This window comes from Myotis brandtii, unplaced genomic scaffold, assembly GCF_000412655.1.
Source record: "Myotis brandtii unplaced genomic scaffold, ASM41265v1 scaffold1144, whole genome shotgun sequence".
In the NCBI taxonomy this organism is placed as follows: domain Eukaryota; kingdom Metazoa; phylum Chordata; class Mammalia; order Chiroptera; family Vespertilionidae; genus Myotis; species Myotis brandtii.
This window is the reverse complement of record NW_005353944.1, coordinates 510,719-517,252: the sequence shown is the minus strand read 5'-3', so window position 1 is coordinate 517,252 and position 6,534 is coordinate 510,719.

The window sequence follows — 6,534 nt, the reverse complement described above, 5'->3', positions numbered from 1 at the left end:
TTGACGGTGGAGGTTGTAGGGGCAGCAGCCCCTCTCTCCCTCCACCCCCCGCCCCCATACAGAATTTAATCTCTCCATTTTTCTAGGTCTCTAACTCTTGCAGCCAAGGGGGGTGTTTTTTGTTGTTGTTCTTACCCGCCCCCCACCAAAGAACAGTAGAAGATGATAGAATCTAAGTTGTTTTTAGTTCACTGTGGTAGAATACATATCATAAAATTTACTGTCTTCACCATTTTTAAATGTGCAGTTCAGTACAGTTAAGACAATCACTTTGTTGTGTAATAGAATCCAAGTTTTTAAATTCGTTTAGAATATTAGTGGGTATTCTAAAAATGTCAGAAAGTGAAACCCAGGTTATACAAAACACTGTGAGTGAGAGAGAATAGTATTAAGTGCAAACAGCGCATTCACATTCTCTCCTGAAAGAAGGCAGGTCGATGGCTCTTGCACGATGGGGTTGCCCAAGTGCACCCATCCACAGCAGCTAATGGTGCAGAGGAGAAGACAATGTTGTGCTTGAGATTTCTTTAAGAAGCCAGAAGTAGTGCTGGTATCTTGATACAGATTTTAAAGTTTTCTTGAAGCTGTGAGAATAGAATGAGAGAAGGTGCTCAGTCAAATGTGAATTTACAGAATTTAATTTACACAATTTCCTAGAGTTTCCAGAGTTTGTTGTATACGCTGTGGAAATATTTTCCTGATGTACACTCAGAGGCAGGTAATATTTGCTGCTGTTATCCTAGTTTTTCTAGTGAAATACATATTTTTATGAAAATACGGTTATAAACAACAATAAAGATTCTAAATGAGCAAGAACCTCTAAATTTATTACAATATGAATGATCACATCATTAAACGAAACCTTTTTTGAGGTTAAGATTAACAAGAAAAATTGGAAGCATTTTTGCTGTTCATCAGAGTTCATAGTAGACCCAAATCTATAGCTCACTTTTTTTTTTTTACATTAGAAAATTTATTTTCACAACCCCTTACTGTTTGCACTCAGTCACTCATAATACCCACAAAACAGGTTTGAAGCTAGTCGGTCCAACAGGATGTCAACTGCAGTTCCAACGAAGTTGTGGGTTCCTGGTTTACTAAAGGAGACATGCCTTCATTCATCCCTCCCAGCTTTGGAGGTTTGTTGCTTATGTAACAACCCTCCACTTAAAAAGTGCTGTCAACTTTGAATAAAACGTATAGAATCCTTCTGAGTTTACCTTATTCAAAGCTGGTTTAGTAAACTTTTGCTTATCGGTCCTGAGAAGATGTGTTAAAACCAGTTTGGCAACTTTTTTTTTTTTTTTAATATAACATGCTAGAGGGCCTTGTGAAAAGAGTTTTGAAACACTCCCAGTGTTGGAACTAAAACTGAATAATTTTTTTAAGCAAGAATATTCATGATATATGTTTCTCTGTGCTTAGAGGACTCATCTTTTAAAAGCCAAGACTTCGTGGTGGGAGTTAATTACCAATGGAAGTAATACCAGGCGTGGGCCATTGAGAGTTTCCCCATGAACTCAGTAGACAGTTTCTTTTGTATAAATACCGGCATATTCACAGTCCTACACACATGCCCTCCCAATGTAATTGACTAATTCTGTTTTTTTTAGAGCAATTTTGTTCATTGTACAAAAATCAAAATATATTGATAGCACAAGGTAAGTTGATATATTTGACTTTTTGGCATTCTGAATGGGTTCTCTTTTTTTTTGGCGTTTTTTAAATTTTTTTATTTTACAATAACAATTACTTTGAAGATTATTTTGTATTGATTCCAGCTGTGCAGTATAGTGATTAGACAATTGACTGAGTCTGTTTGGAAGCAGACTTTGAATACTTTGTACTCTACTGGTATAGAAATACAGTATTTCATATGAAGGTCCTCTCTAAAGGATTAATTTGGGAGTCAATCATGTGAACTATTTGAAGGGTTATGAATTAACCATTTCATAGGGTAGTTTTAGAAGGGGTTTGGCCTTCCCAATGCAGTGTAGCCATGAGCTTCAACTGATTTCCCAAAGGAAAGTGGCTTTTAATTCATATTCCTGCATCACAAATCTATAAAACATGCAAGTTCAGATGATCCTGGAAGTCTAGCATATCTCAATTTTGATTTCTTTTAAAACTGAATTTTTACATTTTACTAGAAAAAAACTCCTACTTTTAAGATCAAACCATCCCGCCATCGACATGGGCTTATTTTGCGATGAAACTCTGATAAACGTAGGACATTTCTGTGCTGCATGTTAGTACAGACATGGATGGTTCTACAGCCATTCATTCCCTTTTGCTTTGTCATTTCTGTGTTTAGCAGGACCTTCTGCCTCCTGAAATGTCAGCCCTCAGACTCGTGTGTATTTTGCTTTTGATTACCTTGGTCCTCAGCCAGCCTCACATTCGACACTTTCCGCATAGGCAGTACATAGGTGCTTCTTGATGTTGAGCTGTTAATCTTTTTATTATTTCCTGTCACTTTCGCCATGATTGATGCTCTTGAGCCTGAAGGGGGAAACGTGATGAAAATGACTTTGAAAACAGGTTTGAAAAGGAGAATTTTAAGTTGGACTTGGGTCTTACCTGAGTCCATAAAACGATTGAGCAAGCACACAGTCTGTTTTGTAAGGTGGTGCTTGAACACTTTGTAGTAGAATGGAAGAGGCCTTTCCTGGTATTTTTGCAGGAATTCTGATCTCCCCCTCTGCCGCCTGAGGTACGGTGAGAACTCACATATGGTCTGGACTTAGTTCTATGGAAAGGTTACAGAAAGGGGTGCTCTTTCCTTTAGGATTAAAAATAAAATTCTTCTTGAGTTGTAGGCATTACCAAAACTCAGACCCTGTTATCTCCCCCAAATTCCCCTTACCCTATATCCAATTCACTAATTCTTGGCTTGGCTTTGGAAGCTCTTCCCTCACCCCACCCTAGTCTGTAGCATGCAAGGTAACCCACTAGAATGAGAAAAGAAAATATTAGAACCTCTATTGTATTTCTAGCTTGTTCTTCTTTTTTTTTTTTTTTTTACTTTGTTAAAATTGTGGTAAAATAGAGATAACATAAAATTTGGTGTCATAATCATTTTAAGAATACAATTCAGTAGCATTGATTACATTCAGTATTTTGTACAACCATCACTATTATCTATTTCCAAAATTTTATGACCCCACCAGAAACCTTATACCAATTAAGCAATAACTTCCCATGCTTACCTTTACCCTCTAACCTCCTTTCTGTCTTTTTTGCTCATTCTAGATATTTCATGTAAGTGGAATCATATAATACATGTCCTTTTGGATCTGGCTTATTTCACTTGGCATAATGTGTTCAAAGTTTATTCATGCTGTAGCATGTATGAGTACTTAATTTCTTTTTGTGGGTGAGTAATAATCCATTGTCTCTGTAACCACATTTTGTTTATCCATTCCTGTGTTGATGGACATTTGGATTGTTTTTATGCTTTGGCTATTTTGAATAATGCTGCTGTGAATTTATATAGCATGGCTGTACAAGTACCCGTTCAAATCCCTGTTTCTAGTTTTTTGGGGTCTATACCTAGGAGTAGAATTGCAGGGTTGTGTGGTAACTCCATGTTTAACATTCTGAACTGCCACACTGTTTTCCATTCCCACTAACAATGTACAAGGGTTACAGTTTCTCCCCATCTTTGCCAGCCCCTGTTATTTTCTTTCTTCTTCTTCTTTTTTTTAATCATAGCCATCCTAGTGGATATGAAGTGGTTACTTGTGGTTTTGATTTTCATTCCCCTGATGACTAATGATGTGGAGCATCTTTTCATGTGCTCACTGGTCAATTGTATGTCATCTTAAGAGAACTGTTCATTAAGTCCTTTGATTGTCCATTTTATATATTTTTTAAATTATTTATTTACTTACTTACTTATTTAAGGGAGGGAGAGAGAAACACCGATTTGTTGTTCCACTTATGCACTCATCGGTTGTTTCTTGTATGTGCCTGACAGGGATCGAACCCACAACTTGACACATCGGCACTATACTCTAACCAACTGAGCTACCTGACCAGAGCCTAATATATGTTTTATTATGTCTAATAGCAGTATATAGTTAATAAATAAAAATACACATGTGATTGGATATGTGCATAATGTATTTAACCGTTTGAGTGCCAACCAATATCCTAGGAACTATGCTAAAATTGCCAAGGCATTTTTGCTGATTTTCCTTAGGTGACATCTGTCAATAAAGAGTGAACTACTAGCATCTAATAGTGACACTGCAGGAGGAGCCCGACAGCGCTCCCGGCACTTTTGGCGAAAGATAGGAGGAGCACGATTGCGCTCCCCGGCGCTCTAGGGGTTAAACATAAGGGATATACTTTTAAAAGTTTGGAGACCATTATTATAGACTATAATCATGATCATTTTATTTATTTGCCTAATATTAGCAGGAAACTATTGATGAAAATTCTTAAGCGAATCTGATTTGGGCAAATAGAATTCATTTACTGGAGTCTCCATATGAAACTAATCACAGGGTCGGTCCCAAGGCTATCTTTTAGGATGTTTCCTTTTGGTCCTTAAGAAAGTAAGTCTTCTTGGATGGCTTTCAAGTTAGACTTGTCATATGTTCAGTTCTGTTTTGTGGCCAATAATGGCATTTCAGGGTTCTAGTGTATCTTATTAAGAGATAGAAATGGTCTTTCATGCCATGTTACATAGGAGAACCAGAAGGTACAGAATAAAGCTAAAGGGAGAGGCTTGGCTCTAAAATAGTAATAATAATTATGATTTGAATGCTATTTATAAGGTTTGTTTGATTATATAAAGAGATTAGCTTTTGAAGGGATTGAACTGCCCTAATTTAATGACCTAGTAAGAGCATTTTAGGCCTTGGGTTGATTTTTTTTTTTTAACAGATAGGTGGCTTTTTTAATTGTTCTATTCTTTGAAAGTAAACTTTGTGAAGTTGCCCTAAAATGCCGGCTTCTATCAAGGGTATGACATTACCATCCTAGCACATCCTGGTGTATTCCTTGGATAGTGTCCATTCTGGCAGGCGTTTTCCAAATAAAACATTTGATTCAGTAAACAAGTGTTTTATCCAGCAGCCCAAGTGGAGAATTTTAAAACCACTGTTTTTGTTTGGCCAGTAAACATTTTGTTTCAATCCTTTGGAGTTAAACAAGTGGGTAAAATATAAGTGGCTTCCTAGAAAAAACAAATGCAGAACCAATTTCAGAAAACTCCACCAAGTAGAAATCTATTTGCCGTCTTAGTGTCAGTTTAGACATTTGGGGAAATAATTGTACTTCTCTATAGTTTTGTACTCAGTTGCAGTTAGAGTGGAAAGTCTTTGGGTTGGGCAAGGGCTCTTAATTCTTTTTTTTTAAATGAAGAAGATGAAAAAGTTTAGAATTATTAAATAAAAAGTATTGTTATATTGCTTTATTTAAATGTTATAACTTGTCTTTAAAACGTGACTAAAACACCATCAGTATTGTCTCTGCCCTGCATTTCTTACTGCTTCTCTAATCATTTCAGTGGTACTGAATCTGCTACCACCCAACATCGATGTTAATTATCAGGCTCCATCTTTTAACTTTTATAGAAATGGTAGTAAAATCAGATTTTGGTGAGTTGTTGCTTTTTTTTAGGATTCCTTATAATTGAACATTCTAACTGTCTTTAATGGATTATCTTCTGAAATATATTTTTAAATTTTTAAATTTGGAAGTTTGTGGGCACCTTTCTTTTTAAAAGGAATTTCTCTTCTATTCAGGAAGATGACTTGCACTTTCTTAGGAAGATAATCAGAAATTCAGAACTATAACATACATGCAGAAGAATGTAGAAAATAGATGGATATCTGTGGTTGAATGAATAATTGGCAAGTGGACATTCATATAAACCCCAGCCAGATTGAGAAATAAAACATTGCCATAGAACCTTCTCTACTTTCAAAACCACCTTTCTCTTCTCTCCATAGGAAGCCTACAGTTATAAGGATATACTTAAACTGCCCTGGCCAGTTTTGCTCAGTGGATAGAGCGTCAGCCTGCAGACTCAAGGGTCCCGGGTTCGATCCCAGTCAAGGGCATGTACCTTGGTTGCAGGTACATCCCCAGTAGGGGGTGTGGAGGCAGCTGCTGATCAATGTTTCTCTCCCATCCATGTTTCTAACTCTCTATCCCTCTCCCTTCCTCTCTGTAAAAAATCAATAAAATATATTTAAAAAATAAAATAAACTAGAGGCCCAGTGCACGAAATTTGTGCACTGGGGGGGCGGGGGGGAAGAGGGATGTCCCTCAGCCCAGCCTGCACCCTCTCCAATCTGGGACCCCTCGGGAGATGTCTAAAAGGGCAGTCGGACGTCATTCTCACAATCTGGGACTGCTGGCTCTTAACCACTTGCCTGCCTGATTGCCCCCTAACCGCTTTCCTGCAGCCTGATTGACACCTAACTGCTCCCCTGCCGGCCCGATCTCCCCCTACTGCCCTCCCCTGCCGGCCCGATCTCCCCCAACTGCCCTCCCCTGCCAGCCCGATCTCCCCCAACT